Genomic DNA, 19,508 nt, shown 5'->3' with positions numbered 1-19,508 from the left:
TTCATTTAGTTTCTACTAGAAGTGGTAAGAGCTTCAAAATACAATGGGAGTTTGCCCAAAACTTGAATTTAGCTAATCTTTTAAAACATAGTATTATCTTTTCTTAATTTGATGACTTTTCACAGTCACACCCTTCTGTTCTTATGGTCCTTGGTGTTCAGCATGCTCCATTACCATGCGGAAATGCAGAAAGCAGGAAATATTAGGAAGTTAATTAAATTGCAAATCTCCTTAGAAAACCATGCAATCTACCCTTCAAGACAGAAGTTGTTTGAGACTGTGCCAATCAGCTTTTGCATCCATATCTGAAATGGGCACTTCCATTTTTTTCCATTTTATCATCTGCTAGTGTTTCTTCTTTCTTTTCCAGTCTTCCTTTCCTGAAAGAGGAGCTGGGCTCTTCATATAGCATATAAGTAGCTTTTCTTGGACAGTAAAATGCAGCCAAGGTTCATCTTCATTTTAGGTTTCCTGCAAAAGTGTCTGCTTTACTCAACTGAAAAGAGATAGGGATCTCTTCCAGCATTCTGTGTCTAAAATTCAGGAGGTCTGCTAGAAATTTAGAAGTGAAAAACCTCAGCTAAGTGACAAATTACTGTGGTTGATTCCTACCTCCTGGAAAATTAAGCAGCATTTGGTTTGGTTTGGTTTGGTTGAGTTTGGCTTTGTAAGTGGCATCCTTGCTGGGATTTGTATTGTTTCAGTAAAAGGACTTCTGTTTTGGGAAAGCACTCTGGTTCAGGACTTCATTTGGTACCCTCCTACTGTGCCAGCATGGTAGTTGCCACCACTGTGCCAGCACAACACTGGAAGAAGCTACCTCCCTCACTCTCCTTTCTCTGTTTTTCTGCCAGTTGCTGCCCAAAGCTTAATGGAAACCATCTCCTATTCACTAGCCACCGTGATGGAAAAGAGGAGAAGTAGGTCAAACCATGGACACAGGAACTGGTGCTCTCCAGCAACCTCCAGTCCCACATCCAGGCCTGTGCTGACCAGGACCATTGCTACTATTTTGTCTCACCCTCCAGAGGTATGTAAAATCAAGGCATAGTTTTCAAGCTTTGAACTTTAATTAAATAGGTGTGGGCTACACAGTGCAAATATTTCCTCTCACCCAGGTCACTGGCTGTAGGAAAGTGAAAGACGAGACCAGGTGATATTTGTACTCTCCTCCCTTTAGGGGCTTTCTGCACTGTACCACTTATCACATCCACTCTCTGTTCTGCTATCTTTACCCACGGTTTAATATAATTTAAAACTGAGGAGGAAGGCATTGGCCCTAGGGAGGCTGGCAAACTCAATGGAAAAACAAACTGATCTGGTGAAACTAATGCTTGCTAAATATCTTACTGCTGTAAGGCTGTATGGTCACAAAATCTTAATAAAACAAAAAATGTCTCTGAGGTGTTCTCTGAACCAGTGCTTGTTGATAGACATCCAAACCCCAAAACAATCAGATTTAATTATGACATGGCTTATTAGACTTACCTTTCACTTGAACATGCCTGAGGAAAATAAAGATGTGGGTGAGTGCTTCTGTGAAGCATCCTGGGCCAGGACACTGAATGTTGGTCAAATACAAATTGTTTATATGTGGCATTTCAGAATAATCTGAGGCAAATAGATAATCTTGGACCTGCCCAGTACTGAGTAAAACTAGCCTACAGGTCTCTGCATTCTGCTGTGACTAGGCCACAGTCATTCAGGGCAAGATCCTCAAGATGAATACATATTTTAGCAGGAATTAAGTTTTTCTGCACCTCATAATTATGATCTTTGTTATTATTATGCCTATCTGCTCTTACAGTTTTACAGTTTTTTAGGGTTTTGGGGGGCAAGAGGATGCCTTTCGATGTTGACAAAGTCATAATACCTTTTTCTTTTTTTTCTAAGATATGATAGAGATCAATATCAAAAGAAAGAACAGACACTGTATTTGCTGGCACATGATGCTTATGTTACTCTACATCAAAAAGATGCAGGTGCCTTCATACAATTGCTGTTTGAAATGAACTGCAATCTAGCTTTACTTGATTTAAAAGCAAAAAATTTAGAAAGAACTGGAAATCCAAGACCTTTCAATGTTTCTAAAAATTCCCGGTATTGATAAAAGAAACCTCTTTGTTTTTATTTGGCATTTCAAACAACAAAGTTTTAAAGCCAACTCCTATGTTTCTTTATTCCCCAGTTTTCAAAAGAAAATAACTTCAAACATATTCCATGTTAAATAGAAGTTAATCCTACACAAAGAATACTTGGCTGTGAAAGTGGGCTTTGCTCCATAAGGATCCTGAGGGGAAAAAATGTAATTTAAATGCATCAAAAACACTATGCAAGAATATAAGCCTGCAAATACCTGCACCTGTACTTATATGTGGAAACAAAGATCCTGGCCCAACAAAAATCTGTGGGATTTCTTCCTTCACTTCCAACAAGGTCACTGTTTCTCCCTGTGAACAGTCAGACTAAATGAGAAGTACTGTGCATAATCAGCTACTGTGCACATGCAACCATTTGCAAGGGATTGTGCCCATGTTATTAATTCTCTCCTAAATTAAAGATTAATTATTTCCAAGTGTCAATTTTATTATCTTGCTAATTTGTCTGTGTATGAATCACTATGCCAGCTGGGCAAATAGTAATGAAAGCACCACTCGTTTTAAAAAGGGCTCAACCAAGTAAAATGCTGAACATCCTTTGCAGAAATTAAGTTCTTTGGATGGAGCAGAGGAAGCTCAGCAGCAGCCAGTGGGGCAGCCAGCATTGAATCCCCAGCTGTTCCCAGCACAGAGCTGCAGCAGTTTTGCTGAAAGAGCAATCTCCTGGTGTGAAATTCTGAGCAAGTTTCTGGCTGAAACATGAAGAGAAAAAGGAAGAGGGTACCAGGAGAATTTTCCTGTTTACATTAGGAGGAAATTGTTTTTTCTCGTTTAATAAGCAGGTAATAAATAGTTTGCAGGGTTAGGAGGGAAAATTACAAGCAGTTTGCTTTCATTGCATGAAGTCCAAATTACATTTTCCCCACTTCTTTATCATCCACTCACTATGCCACAGAAAAATAGTAGTTATTGACTTAAGCATGTGCAACATTAAAAGCCAGAACTGGAAACAAGTGCCATCCAGTCATGCTCAGATGGAAATTGGCAGAAACATAATGCCTTCAGCTCCAGGTGAGCTGCAAAACGTGTATCAAAACAGGCTTTGAGGGCAGTATCATCACTCCTGTTTGTGGCAGAAGCACTGAGCCTCTCAAAGTGAATCTTACTTTAGATGTATCAAAACCAGTCTGGCTTTAAGAAGGAGAAAAACTAGGTTCATGACAGTTTATTTATTTCAAGCCATTGTCAGGCTAAATCTCCATATTTTCCTTAAATGTTTCATATGAAATGTCATGTCATGTGCTGCACTTCACGAACAGCTGAAGCTTCCCTGTAAATATTTTATATGACTTCAATTAAACATGTTTTTTTGGTGCACGGCAGCCCATGCTTGACCTTGACTTCTGTCAGAATAATGTGCACCTCAGGGCATTTTGGGTTCTGAAATCGCTTTTGAATAAACCGCTAACTTCATAAATAGGGACTTCTCACCACTGGGTACAAATGTTAAATGGATCTTCTTCAGGAAGAACAGGTTGGTGGAGTAAGACTTCCACTTATATGTACTCATGTTCAGTTTCAACAAACATGTGCAACACATATGATGGTGATATGCAGGAACAGAAGGTGTCCATCTTCTCAAAGAAGCAAGGCCTGAATGGGAACTGGCTAGTTCAGGTTTCTTCCAAAGAAAATCAAAACAAGTATCCAGAATGTGAGAGCTTCAGAAATAGCACTTCTGCTGCTCGACAGGGAGAGAAGTTATTCACTGCCCTCTTGAAAATTACCTTATACTCTCATTGTAGTAGTTTTAATATCTTTCTACCCAGGTGAAGATACAAAGGATTTCCCCCTTGCCAAGTTTGATTTAATACAGCAAAAAATATTTAGAAGTGGTGACACTCACAATGTGTGTATCAAAATGTAAACAGAAAGAAGCTACAATCTCTATTACAGAAGGACAAAGGATTACAAGAGGAGAAATTGTTGTGAAAAGGAAGAAAAATAAATGGGATGCAGACCCAGTTTGCCATAGTGCACAGATGAAACTGCCATTCTATACAGCATTAATCATTCAGCATTTATCAGACTGATTTTTTTCCAAGAATCCAAATTGAAGGTCTGGATTCTTGTTTCAGGATTCAACACCTCTGTAATTATCAGAAAAACTACTCTATAAGATCAGCAGAGAAGACTATGCATCAAGGATCAGAGCTGGCTCAGAAATGCTTGACACAGCAGACCCATTTAGAGATGGTTTTACAGCCAGCACATTATATCAACAGACAAGTTGTAAAGAATTAGGTGTCAAGAACTGAAAATCTGTAAACTTCAGAAGATAATAATGTGCTTAACAGCAATCCCAGACATACTTTTAAAATAGATGTTTCTCTGACCTGAAATCTGCTGAGCCCCGCGTCTGTCACTCAGAGACACCTGACCACATTTCCAATTAAAGCAGCTGTTTGCAGCAGTGTAAGTGCAAGCCCAGGTGTTCTGTGAAAATGGCAAAAGACAGTTTTTCTTATGACAATGAATGCTCTCTAACTCTTGCTGATTGTGATGGAGAGCCAGCAGAAAACACCACTGAGCATAGAGTTAAAAATAAGATACAGAAAGAAAAAGAGGCATGATAATCTCTGATAATAAAAGTTGGCAATTCTGCTTTGGTGACTTTAACAGAGTAGGAATTAGTATAGCAATTCCTGGCTTGCCTTGCTCTTTGGTCTTCCTTTCCTTCAGGAGTTTGGGAGGAAACTATTAGTACACCTTCTCCCACTCTGCTCTAATTCTTATTTTTTACTGGTTTTATTTTAAACTCTTCTTTTTTGATCACAATTTCCTCCACGGGCATGCTGTTTTGGTTTTTCTTTTTACTGTAGGGGCATCTTACCTTTTCTTTTTGCATAAGGAAGAGAGGTTGTGCCTCTCATTCCTGGCCTGGTGGTAATGGGTACAACCATCCTGTTTAGCCAGTCTCCCTACAATCCTGAAGCAATTACAGGCCGCATTCTTCAGCTATCATGTAGCAGGTTTGAAACTTTTCAAGTGCTGTTGGTCTTGCCATAATTTTGAAAGGTATAAGGTCCCCAGTAGACAAATGTGTTCGTATCAAGTCCTCAGCACTTGCTGTAGCTTCAAATCCCCAGGAGGGCAGAACCCCACACCACAACAGGGGCTTTATGAGTGAAACAGCTATTGGTGTTTCAGGTGATGAAAGGAGAGATGTGCGCGCTCGCCCCTCATGTTATATGGTTATACACACGTTTGCTAAGAAAGCTCGATCTGTATTAGAGCTGTTAGCAGATTTACGGCTTGCTTTGCAATGTTGTAGGTTATTCAGAGAACAGCACAGTAGCTTCCTGTGCTGTTATTTTAAAGCAGGTTTTCTGTTACCATCGATCACAGAAGCCATCTGTAAGCTGAGCTCTTTCCAAGGCTTAAGTCTTGATGAGAGAGCTGAGAGGGAGCCCTGCATCCAAGGAAAGGTATGTGCTCAGCTCTGGGGGTGGTAAAAATAGTCAACAGAAGCTGTTTGTCCTTGAGCAGCTTCAACAGTTTCAATTTCCTAGCAACAGAAAACTGCCCATGGCAGAAATGACAATTGCCCTTCAATTCAGTGAGGGAATGGTTCCTCTGTGTTCCAAATCAGATTTGTGTGCTTGTGCCCTACATTACTATAAGGTGCATTACTACATTAGGGATCCTCTTGCTAATCTGCAAGCAGAAGTGCTTTCACCTGGTCTCTTGGAAAACATAGTGTGTGTGTCTGTTTCCTTTATATCCAGTTTATAGCCTAGAAAGGGAGCTCTGACTTCAAATGTATATCTTGAAGGAAAAAGGGAAAAAAAAAAAGAACTTTAGTATAAAACTGCTGAATATTTTTCAGGTCTTGATGAAATCTCTTGGAAACACACAGAAAGAGCTGCAAAGGCAAGGTAAATTTGTGCACCCAAGTGTTTGTCATCCCCTTGGTTTTTTTGAGATGGCAGAGCCTTCACTCTTAAAGTAGGAAATGAAATGTGGGCCAGATACTTTTTAAAAATGTATTTTTAAGTCAGTGAGTCCAGACTGAGTTCATCCTAATCATCTGCCCCTTACCTTTGTTTAACACAGGACAAATGGATGTTCCTGGCTCCTACACATCACATTTTATAAAAGATTATGAGAAAAGCTTATAATCTTGTCAAGTTGTTCAGAACAGTGTTGGAAGGACTTTTTAACAGCAGGTTCTCTCTTTCTTGCCCCCCTCTCCACCCCTTATCCATTTTATGCCTTTTCTGTTTGCTCAGCAATTTACAACCTTAGTCATGGTATATTACATCTCCCATAGAAATGACAGTGCTTTCAGTGACAAGCATTTGACATGTTACATGGAGCAAATATAGGAAAAGGTAGGCCTAAGAGAATACCAAGGCAAAGACAGGGACAGCTTTGCTTTTCTTCACATGCTAGAAAAGAGAACAGAGAATTTTAAGTATCTAATCTAAAGTTTTTGCAAAAAAGATTTGGATTAGTTTTGGTGGCAGTTTTATTTTTTATTTTTTTATCTTTATAATCTGTATATGTGTATCTTTCTCTGTCCTTTCCCAACTCTTTGGCTGTCCTATATGTCTTGCAGTCTGTCTTACCAGTAATTCATCTTTCCTCTTTCACATACACCCTCCACCTGGGCCTTCTCCCATACTACTTCTACTCTGTCATGAGAATTGCATTGAATAATTTCTCACCTTTATAACATGCCAGTTTGGGAGGGTTCATTTCTCATACACGCAAATAGATGCCAAAAGGAGATGACATTAGGTGTGCTAGAACTGAAATATATTAAAAACAACTGGAATTTCTAACCACACCCAGTTATGATCTATGAGGATCCAAACTATTTTTTGCCAGCAAGAAAACATATGTCTTGTGAATGAGCTGCACTGAAGTTAGAAATTGCTGAATATCTTAGTGAGGAGTAGCATTAATTTTACTGTTTTATTACTTAAAGACTAACTGCTGTGCTCAGGAAGATGCTTTGATCTGACTGTATGTCTGAGATATGAAAGTGCAATGATAAATGACATTTAAGAGATCTGATAGGTACGTTTTACAGAGAACTACTAGATGATTATAGTAATAATTAGTGTTTCTTTTCCCATGTGTTCTAAAATATCTTTGATTGTGGGAGGTGCACTGTAATGGGTAAGGACCAAGTACTGCCATCAATTCCCCACACTAACAAGTGTTGTCCCTGTCTGTCACAAGCCTTTGTAAAGAAACTAAAGGAGCTGATAACTGAAAAAAAACAGCTATCATGAAATAAAGCTTTTAAACAGCACAAGTGTTAGTGATCAGTAAGATGATTCTGTGCGAGAGTGTGATTTGATCATGCTGCGGAAAATCAAAATATATCCCGCTGAGCATAAACTTCAGGCCCTCCCCAGTGGTTCTTCCCTACTTTCATCAGCTCAGCACCTCTGCAATCACCATACTGCCTCCAAGTCAGAACTGCCTGAAGCTCCCCAAAATACTGAACTTAACTGTAGGAAAAAACATATATCCCAAATTCACAAGGTACTGAGTTACTGTTTTGAGAGGAGTATATCCTGTATCTGCTTTATGGAAGGGAAAGAACAAAGAAGATTGCAGAATGTTTTGGTTTCAAGAAATAAATCTGATGCTTTATAGATTTTCATGAGGTCTCTCCTTTTTTTTGCAAGTCAGTCTGTGTTTCTGCTTTTTGCAGAGCTATACATACATTTTCCCCTTAAGATAGCCAGCTTTTTCTCTGGTGCAACTAAGGGGTCATAACTCTTGCTATATGACAAAGAAGCAGGCAAATATCTGAAGTCCTCTGGTTAATATGCACACATTTCTGAGTTTCAGGCCAGAAAGAGCATTATTCAAAATTGCAAGCCTCCAGCTTAAAGAATATCTAACAGAAATGCTGACAGAAACTAAAGCTGTTCTAACAGCAAGATAGTGCAAACGACTGAAATTTTGTATGCCCTTGAACTATTAATTATTCTGCCTTGGAAGGATTAAAAAGGACTTCTGACTGACCCAAGTTCTGCTTTGAAAACAGAGAGAGAAATTCAGTATTCCCTGAGTCCCTGACTAGTTTAAGTGCGCATTTGTTAAATTTAAGACCTGCCAAAACCCAGCTATCATTTTCTAGCTGCTTTGTACCCAGCAGCTTCTTATAAAAAGTGACTTATGGAGCATTTCAGGGCTTTTATACCAGCAACAATAACCACCATAAAACTTGTGAAATATGATATTAGAATGAAATATCCGCAGCATAAGTTCTGACAAGATTTTTATAACATCAGAAGACCTATGAAGGGTTTTAACACAATTAACAATGCCATTAAAAATCCCTGCAATAGCATTACATTCGATAGACATTCTGTGAATGAAAATAATGTAAGTTCTTGTTAGCTTTCCTTATTGAAGTCAAGTATTGTTTAAAAAATTGGTGTGGAATTTCCCAGTAACACCAGAACCAGATATAAAAAGTTCAGTGTCAGAGAAGTATTAGGCATTTTTTAATCTTTACAACAACTGAAATAATTAATTTACTAACTCATTCTAACTATGACAATTCCAGCTATTAATCTCACCCTAGTTTTCATTTGGCTTTGAACAGACATTAAGCAATTTCCAGTCAGGAAAAAAAAAATAATAATAAGAGCCTGTCTTGGCTCACACCAGCTTATGGGGCTGTATCTGAAATTTCTAAGGCAAGAAGCCCTGCATTAACACAGTGTAACTATCACAGCCCCTTCTGTAATGATTTTGGAAGGATTTGGGACGGCTCAAAGGTGGCTGCAGTTGTGCTCCCTGAATCTCCCACTCACTGTGAATTAAATTACAGTAGAAGGAACTGGACTTTTTCTTGCAGGAGAAACGCAGAGAACATTGTAGCCCTGCTGATAGAGAATTGTTATCAGTCACGAATCGGTATTTGTATGTCCTGAAAGGGTCTAGTTAGCGTGCTTAATCAGGACCAAGATGGACAGGAAGGACAATTTTTACAGGTCTTCTTTGGTATGCAGAATTAAAACAAAGCAAGCACGCAGAAACTGATTCCCAAGACAGATGAGCAGTCTGGAACACTGTTTAAATATATCAGAGTTTATTGACATCAATCAATTCATCAGCACAAATAAAAATAGGTCCAATCTTCAGCCTTCCGCAATTACTGTTTTTTAGCTTTTTTTTTGTTTTTTTTTTTTTTTTTGTTTTTTTTTGTTTTGTTTTGTTTTTGTTTTGTTTTGTTTTGTTTTTTAAATCTATGCATTTTCTGAAAATTAATCTTTGGCCAGAAAATTAGAGATTAATTTTTTTTTCATCTAGTACTTCAGCACTTGTTCATCAGAGCCAGCAGTCAAAAAAATAGTGATGCTCAGGAGCATCTGCCCCTATCCTTGGGTGTGACAGCCCTTCCCTTGGCAGGGCCAAGGCATGTCAACGAATGCCTGCTTCCTGCTGGGCACTGCACATCCTCTGTCCATCCATCAGCCTGGCACCAGCTCCCCACCTGAGGAAATTCAGGCAAGGGGTCCCCACAACTGAAATGGATGAGTGCTGGAGCCAGAAGCCATTGAAAGATGAAAGCTGATGCTTTGTGAAGTTCAGTCTGGAAACAAGCTTTTTCTTAACCGGTAAGGAATTTAAAAGAGAGCTGGTCAATTAACAGCGGGAACCTGTGAAATTATTCCTAATCTAGTATGAGGTTCTGCTGTTTCAATGGGAGCCAGGTATAGGGACATTATCACAACTACCTGTGTATAGGTACATGCATTTGGTGTGGCACAGCATGAAATTTTCAGCAATTGCCACCAGCAAGCGTATGGAAGGAGGTGGGAGCCTGATTTCCTTAACACAGTACAGAGCCTAAATGCAATGGTGTTTACTGAATGCTCTCAGAAAACAGATGATCCCTTCTGGATATCTATTCCCAGCACAGCAGCCTGTGCTGGAGTTCTTACCATGAGCAAGGGTAATATCCAGCCATGAACCAAAGATGTTTCCCTTTGGCAGTTTCTCTGCAGTCCAGCTTTGAGGTCCGTGGATAACTAGATTAGGACAAAGCAGCAAAAAACCCAAAACCCTCCAAGCCCTCTCTTCACCAGCACTAGCACAGCTGCTCAGGCCCAAAAACTGTTGGGGAGCAGTGTTCATGGGGGTCTGAGATTTTGCTAGACCACTGTAAAAAATAGAAGAGGTGTACTGCTGCACCTTGGCATCGTCACAGCTGGAAAAGGAAGGCAGTGTTTTTTGCCTGCCATATTGCACCTTTGAGGAGTGAGAACACTTCAGCTTTCAGAAAAGTAAGGCATGCATCCTTTCAAGGAAGTAACTTTTTAGGGCTATAGTCTTCTTGAACCCTATTTTTCTCAAATGCTGTTGTATGCATCCTCTTCCTGCTGTGCTCTTCCAAGGCAATGTGAAAGAAGGTTACAAAAGGAAACTTTTGAAAGAAAATGTCATTTTATTCCCCACTGCTCTGAAATTCTAGGAAGTGTTTTCTGTTTCAAAAATTCCTTGTTGGAATTTTAAATTCAAATTACTGCCATACATTATGGCTTTCTTTGGCAGCACAGCAGAACCACAGAGCCCAGTAACATATTTCATCCCAGGGAACATATCAAACATATGTACAGTAAGCTAGCTGTGAGAAAAATTGAACCCCTTTGTGTGCCACTAGTCACAATGGGCATTGACATGCAAAAGAAGAATGTTTTCAGAGGCTGAGCTGTTTGGAGAAAGGTGATGATAGATTGTCATTGTAGAAGAGAGAGAAGTTTACTTTCCATAGGTGCTGTAAATAGCCCTAACTGGCAAGGTGAAGCAGGCTACATCACATACCATGAATATGAAAAATTGATGGTAAAAGCCCTGGTCAGCGTGTCCTGCTTGGGAAAGCATGTAAAGCAATCAAGGGAAGTCTCCAGCTCTGAGAAGGATTGCTGTACAGGAGAAATCATATTAGAATGAATTATTAGGGGCCCAAATAAGGAGAAATAAGGCCCTGTATGGGAAACTATGCATGAAGGCTTTTTAAGGGGACATGCAGGGAGCTTTGAGGAAAGAATGGTCCAAGCAGCATGAAAGGAAAGAGGAAAGACCAATAACTTATGAGCCACTAGCACTAATAAAAGCTGGAAGAAAAGGAGCCTCTGGCTTGAGTCCATGGATCTTATGCCTTTACTTATAAGAGCTCCTTGCTAACTGAAACTCACCATAAAACACCTCTTGCCACCTCATTCCCTCTTCACAGCCTGGAGCACAGAGATAATCTCCCTACAGATACAATGAAGACCATTTATCCTGATCTCATTCCCTGCAGTTTACCCCTTTCTTTCAGGTTCAATGTGTGGATTTCTCTCTGCAGATGTACATCTTTCCTGAGCAGATGTTCTGCATACCTGTCTCTCATGCAGATATGCTACCAGCAATTGTTTGGATGCAATGGTAGTATTTTTCTTCTGTTCTAGGTGCTCAGAAAGCCAGCCCTGCAAATCCCCTGAATGCACCTAACTGGAGTGATTTATCCCTATTGGAGCCAGATGAGGGAGTTTTCATACAACCACTAGATAAAATCATAGGTCACCCAGCTTTAACTAAGAAAGCCTCGACTGCAGGAGTAAAAAACACAGATCTGCAGAGAGCTATGTACTTTGCTTGTGTGTTGTTTTTTTTTTTGAACTGTGAAACCAGCTTTATAAGAATAATTTCATTATTCTTTACCAAAAGCAAGAATTTAAAGGGAAATCAAAGGGTAGAAAGTGGCCGGCAGGTTCATAACAATATTTTGCATAACAAACAAATAAGAATTTTGAAATCTGCATGAAGACAAGTTCATGGTTATTAAAAGTGGAGATATTCATCTAATAAATAATGTACTGCGAATTAAACATTCATCACCAGTATTATTAGAAAAGCAATAGAAGTCGTTCCTTGCAATCCTTTTTTTAATTGGCTTTTAATGTAAATGATATAGTGTCATTTACATAAATGTACATGTAGACTTCCAGCATCAGTGAGGGATTATTTTTACCCCTTGAATTTTACTTCAATCTATTATAAAAATGGGGAATTCTGTGCAGTTTATACATCTAAATGCACACACTGGGGAGGCTCAACATTTCAGTGACTTGGATCTTGGACTTCTATCACATAAATCAAATCAGGGAAACATTTACAGGGACAAGGTATTGAATCTGCAAGGTATTGAATCTGTGTGAATTGTGTAAACCAATATATCTTTTTTATTATAACAACTTTTGGAGAATGGGCAAAAAACATATACTCAGAATCATCAGTTTATTGCTACAGGTTGTGAAAAGCCAAGCGTGTTTGCAGGCTGCTGCTGCATTTCACTTGCTTTATCTTATACCTCAACGAGGAAGCTCCTGAACAGCACTGTTGCCTATGGAATAGTGACTCCTTTGTCAGAGAAAAAGAGGTCAGAAGAAAAAGCTATTGTGTGAGACCCTGTGGGACACTACCACCAAAAGAAAGACCATCCCAAGCCTCACCTCCAGCAAGTGCAACAAATTTATCAACAAATAACAGCACGTGCATTTAAAAACACAGTTGTGTCAAAGCAAAGTGCTGTCCTGTGTGCACAGTTCTTGCCTTGGAAGACATAAAGGGCAACAAAAAATCTCATGAAATAGTTGTTGATGGTGTAGTTTTAAGAGCCATTGGAAAAGATGAACTTATTCCACTGAGGGACAGGTTGGACACTGGGAGCTGCAAGATTTTTGAGGTTTCAAAGGATCCAGTAGTTTAACCCAGGTCAAGTGACTTTGTATTTATTTTTGCTACATAGGAGCTTCTTTTTGGAGATGAATAAAGATTTTTACAAGTGTTTAATCCAGACAAATATTTGATGACAATTACTAAGTAAAAAATATTTTCTCAGAAATAGTTTTCCCTCTCCAGGGGAGAAAAGAAAAAGGGAGCTTTATTTTTAGGGGAAATAGTTGAAACATGAGACACAAGTATTAGGAATTTTGTTTTGTAAAGCTCTCAGGAAAGTGTGTTTCACTGCTTTTGGCACCAGCATACATTGCTTTCCAGCTCCACCACTCCTGTTTCAGCGCACAAAACCTCACACAACATGATATGCATGTAACTTTGGTATCTTATCTAATTGGAAATTCCCAGGAAAGAGTATGGATTGACTCAAACAGATGAAGTGCAGCTGCACACTTGGCTGGGAGAAGACAAACGTTTTGACTTCTAAAGTATGGTGCACTCTAACACTTCTCGTGACTACCAAGGAATAAAGACTCTGAGATGTACAGTGTCTTCTGCTCCCTGTGAAGGTCCTGCAGAGAGGCATTTAAAGTTTATTTATTTTGCAATAATTGATACCTACAGCATCCTAAAAGTGGGATTTCTGAGGAGACCTGCACAACTCTTGCAGCTTGTGATGTATAAACAGCAGAACTCAGACATCAGCCCTGACCGCTCGTCCCTTCAGTAGCCAAAACTCAAAACAAGAATTCACATGTTCCATACGCAGCAGCTTATTTCCAGGTCAGCTGTAATGTTCTCTTGCTTGTAATAATGGCGGCTGCTCTCCAGTTATCTCCAGCTGAAGAGGGCTTGTGCATATTTTGCTTCAGTCTGTCGCTGCATGAATGGAGAATTAAATCTGCAAGTACAGAGCAAAAATGTATGCTTGTTGATCTGGTGGAAATAGGGCCAGTTCTATTATTGGCTTTGCTATTGGCACTCTCGTTGAAGAATCTGACTTGTTGAGGCTGATTTTCATAAAACAGTTTTCAATGATTTATGTCCCTTCTTCAGGTATTAATTTAAAATGCTGAGAGAGGTTTGGGCCCTTGCATTAAATATATTAGCATGTAATTTTAAGAGTATTTCTGGGCATGTATGCTAAATTTGGAAACTCCATGTACTTGCAAAATTGCAAGTATAAATCAAATAACAACTAAGGCATTTCCTCAGACCAATGGTTTTAAGTGCTCTCAACAGCTGGATAAAGTGCAGATTCTTTGCTATGCAGAACTGGCCTGTATAGGTTTGGAGCATAGGCAGACCTTTGCTAAACTACAGTGATCCGTCATGCTTAAATGTGTTTGTTGTTAGCAGGGCACAAGCATGAGTTGATTACCATGGTGCTCTGAAAAAAAAGAAAACTATGTTCATATTAGGAAAGGCAAGAGAAAATGCTCTTATGAGCCAGCTTAAGTTAGAAGGGGAGGTCATGGTTGTCATCTCCATCATTTTCTGTTTTGGCTTTTTAGAGGTTTTTTGGGAGAGAAATGGACGAGAAATTAGCAAAATACTTCAGTGTTCACAAAAGCACATGATCTTCAGAGAGAAATTTAGGACTGCAGCATATGAAGGCTCATATTTTTTAAAATATTTATATAGTTCGTTATCAATCTTAGCAGTTACAAATAGACCCTGAACGTTTTCAAGCAGAAATCCTGCTGTTCCATGGGATGCAGTTCCCCCTTGGGTTCGTGCTACAACCCAGGGCCAAGAAAAGGGGATGGAGGGGAAGCTGGGCTGAGAGGGGGTTTAAGGTCCCTGAATGGGGAAGATGTGAAACAAGACAGAAAGAGTTAAGAACTACTTGGCAATTACCTACTTCAAATCTCTGTGGTATCTCCCATGGCTAGCTAGATGAGAAATCCAACCAGCTTGCAGAAATAGTTAGACTAAGATTTACTAATTTTACAGTGCAATAGGGTTCACTCTCCAGAATATCCAATTCCTTCATCCTTACTTGTACAATTCATCTCCTTTAAAGCAAGAAGTTCATGATACTTTCACCAGAAGAGTTTGTTAAGAAATGTCCAAAAAAGCTTTTGAGTTTGAATGAATGATCACAGTTTTGCAAGTACCTCCTCAGTCACTGGTGTTGGAAGAGAGGACCTGAGCACCACACAGTGATCCTCCATGCAGAACCCCCTGCACTGACAAGCTGCAACACCTAGGCAGAGAAGGCACATGCCTGCTGCACACCAAGCTGCTGCTATAGGTAGGATGCTGTGGAATGATCAGCAATTGTCCTGAAGCCAGAGAAATCATCCTGTGACCATCAGTAAAAGAACTTGAAGACCACATCTGCACACCAAGATGGATCTCTGGCATTTCCCAGGCTGAGTGAAGAGAGTGGTGAGTCCTGATGAAGGAGCAGTGTCAGTAAAAAGCAACAGGATGTGACTATTTCTGACAAAGGGACTGGGAACAAAAGAGGGATATGGGCACAGGCTTTTAATGACTTCTTGGATATTTTAGCTGCCTAGGTTTTGTCTTGACCAAGAAAGCAAGAATGGTTATCTCCTTTCTTACAGGGAAGAGATGCCTGTGAGCAGAGCTGTGCAGAGGACCAGCATCACACCCCATGTACATGTAGCACTGCACTGCAGCACACTTATTTTGGGCTTAGAACAACCGTGGATACTCCATTAACTGCTGTACCCACTTATTCTGTCTTCACTGTATGGTCAATATATGTGAATTTAAGGGAGACTTCAACGACACAGCTGAATTCATTGTCAATAGATCTACACCCTATTTGAAAAAAGCAAAGGGCAGCAGTTGCAGGAGATGAAGGCAGACACTAAGGCAAAATATTTTTCTTTAGTTAAATCACATGTGGGAATTAGGAATAATGACTATGTCCCGGCACTTCAATAGGAGCCTGGGGAAAAACCTGCTAAACAAACTACTGAAAACAATAACAAAATATTCATCATTTTCAGCAACAAGCATAAGCTCATTTTACCTATGCAGATTGCCTTACATGCAAAGGTCTTACATAATAAATGAAAACAATTCCTGTATTCTAATTGCTCAACACAAATAAACAAACAAATACCAAATAGTGAGCCGTTCTGTTCTTTTCTCTATGGTAATGGTGTTTCTAAAATTCTGTAAGTGCAACAGGTATTCATCTAAAGTTGGGGAGAAAAAAGAAAACTGAGCAGGCAGGCAGAATCTAAGTAATACCTTCCTTTTCTAATAAATTTTCTTTCCTTTGAACATTGAAAGTCTTTTGTTTTCCTTTCCAAGATGTAGCTGTAAACCAGTTTATCATACACAAATAAAATATTCTTAAATTCAGCAGAGGAGAATAATGAATTGTTTTTATAGGCCTATAAAACAACCTGAGTCTGTGGGCACTTTGAAATAATGGTGGCAATTAGGATCTGTAATGTATTCTGGAAGATATCTTAAGAAACGTGGCAGCAAACTCATTTTTTCCTTTCAAAATGATCACCTGCAATATGCAATAAAAATGTGAGGATGTACTCATAAAAGAACCGTTGCAGTATCCTCCCTAATATATATGCAAATATTCCATCACTTTGAAACTTTAAGGAACATGAGAAAGCTGACAGAAATTAACATTAGCTTCCAGTTGCCATATAAATCAAAGCAATGGCTCTTCTCTAAACAAAGTACCTGCTTAGGCAAGTTCGCTACTTTGATTTAATGCTGATGGGAATTGGCCCTGTTCAGCATCATTGCTGTTGACAGGCAGAGTTTGCTCTCATCCTTCTTTGCAACTGTCATGGCATCTGTCATCTCTGTGAGAGCACCTTCCATTGTTCCCAACTTGGGACCACCACCTTTGCAAGGTGAGGGCTTTTGTAGTCTAAAGGACGTTTTAGTCCTCTCTGGTCACTGCATCAAAGCAAGTACATTGTCCTGAGGGAATCCCAGAAGTTGAGAGGGGATGAAAATACCTTGCTTAAAGCCCTTTGCTCTGAAAACATCTCTGAATTCATAGGCAGTGGTGCATTTTCTGCTCTTTGTACCAAAAAGTGCTATAATTCTGCAGGAGACTTTATCCTTCACAGCAGCAGGAGGTAGCAGGATGCTTACCCACATTAACATGCTTCTAGAATAAAGCAGTCCAAAGGAAGTAATCAACATCTGCCCAAAGTTTGTTGAAGTTAGAAAAAAATATCCTTTGCTTTCTAGGACAGAATTGTCACAACGAAATGATTATAGAGAAGATAGAGCAGAAAGTCAGGAAGGTCAAAGTCCATTAGTGCCCACTGTGATACTGCAGTGGGAAGCACCCATTCAGGAGCAACAGTTGCTCAGTAGCAGCTCATTTTTTGAGGTCCATAAAGTATTCTTGTCCTTAGTGGGTAGAGAAAATGATCATTTAATCTCTTAAGGAAAACTGTAAATGAGAAATCATTTGTTCCCACCTAAATGGGGAAGAGCAGAAAAATGGAACATTTAGTTTAACTGAGGGCAATAACCAGTGGATACAGATAGTGCATCAAGCTCATTTTCACTTGTCCTCCTGTGCATGCATACTTTTCTGTGCATAAGCAGCCTTTTTAGCCATTCCTGCCAGATGAACATTGAAAACAGTATCTAGCTCTGCACAGAACTCAGAACCTCAAGCCAGCTAATGAATAAAGTGGTTTTGCAGCCTGCTGTTTGTCCTGCCTGCTATCCAGGATTGCCCTGCCAGCCTCTGTTTTTTAAAACAAATCTAAATGGCATTGTGGGTCTAGAAATGGACACTCTACAACAGCTCTGCTAAGCTCCTGCCCTGCTAAGGAAGACTTGCTCCCTACTGACAAGCCAATTTTCCTTCTAGTCTAACTTTAAATATGTCAAGTTGGGAGGCAGTGGTAAAAGTTTATGTCACAGGGTAACTGATTTTACTGTCAGAAACAGACATGAAAAAATAGAATCATAGAATCATAGAATTATAGAATCATTAGGGTTGGAAAGGCGCTTAAGATCATCTAGTTCCAACCCCCCTGCCGTGGGCAGGGACACCTTACTCTAAACCATATCACCCAAGGCCTCGTCCAACCTGGCCTTGAACACTGCCAGGGATGGAGCATTCACAACCTCCCTGGGCAACCCATTCCAGTGCCTCACCACCCTCACAGTAAAGAACTTCTTCCTTATGTCCAATCTAAACTTCCCCTGTTTAAGTTTTAACCCGTTACCCCTTGTCCTGTCACTACAGTCTCTAATGAAGAGTCCCTCCCCAGCATCCCTATAGGCCCCCTTCAGATACTGCAAGGCTGCTCTGAGGTCTCCATGCAGCCTTCTCTTCTCCAGGCTGAACAGCCCCAACTTTCTCAGCCTGTCTTCATATGGGAGGTGCTCCAGTCCCCTGATCATCCTCGTGGCCCTTCTCTGGACTTGTTCCAACAGTTCCATGTCCTTTTTATGTTGAGGACACGAGAACTGCACACAATACTCCAAGTGAGGTCTCACGAGAGCAGAGTAGAGGGGCAGGATCACCTCCTTCGACCTGCTGGTCACGCTCCTTTTGATGCAGCCCAGGATACAGCTGGATTTCTGGGCTACAAGCACACACTGCCGGCCCATGTTCATTTTCTCATTGACCAACACCCCCAAGTCCTTCTCCGCAGGGCTGCTCTGAATCTCTTCTCTGCCCAGCCTGTAGCTGTGCCTGGGATTGCTCCAACCCAGGTGTAGGACTTTGCACTTGGCATGGTTAAACTTCATGAGGTTGGCATCAGCTCACCTCACAAGCGTGTCAAGGTCCCTCTGGATGGCATTCCTTCCCTCCAGCGTATCAACATTGAACACCATGATGAGAGGTGGTTTGCTGAGGCAGCCTTTTTGCCATCCAGCAATGTTTCTTACTGAACCCCTGTCATTGTTCATCATCATTATTACTCTGTTCATGTGAGCACTATACAGACCCCAGAATGCAGCACTACTTCACATCTATTTTAAACAGGCTCCCTAATCAATGACAGAGCTGAGAATAGACCGTGGATTTGACTCTCAGCTTTTTTGGCCCATTTCTGAAAAATTTCAACAGCACAACATGTCAAGCAAAAATTAAGTGAAAAATTCTTCACAGTGGGAAATTATAGAAAAGGAAACATTTTTGCAAACAATGTTGAACATTTTAGAACTAAAATCCATGTGCTAAAGTTCTCCTCTGTTTTTTGAGAAAGATTAAAAGCAGTAGTCTAGTTTGCATTAGGGTGTATATTTACATATTCTCTGTGGGTTATACAGCATAGAACTGTTGCCCATTAAACAGCTGTCACTGAAAACTCACGGCTCCTCTCCAAGAACTAATGTTTCTTTGGCTTGCCTCTCTAGGGAAGAGTTTAAGATGTACGTGATTCCCACATGAGCCATGATATTGCTCATTCCTGAGGTGAGGTGTCTTATTCTTGGGTAGACATAAAGGCGAAATGGTAGGAGAGCAGCAAGGTTACCAGTATTGAGGAGCAGTGCCTTCAGATTTAGCCTGGTCTTATGAAAAACAAAACATGAAGGAGAGGAAAGGAAGAAGAAAGGCAGGTCTTGGCTGCAGCCAGACGAGCAGACAGGGTTTATTAGCCAGCACAGAGCTGCAGTGACAGGAAGGAAGAGCTGCATGGAAAGTACAGCAGTGTGGAG

Source organism: Pezoporus occidentalis, unplaced genomic scaffold, assembly GCF_034315485.1.
Source record: "Pezoporus occidentalis ecotype Australia unplaced genomic scaffold, CSIRO_AGI_Poc_V1 ctg172, whole genome shotgun sequence".
In the NCBI taxonomy this organism is placed as follows: Eukaryota; Metazoa; Chordata; class Aves; order Psittaciformes; family Psittacidae; genus Pezoporus; species Pezoporus occidentalis.
Note: the sequence above shows the minus strand (reverse complement) of the source record.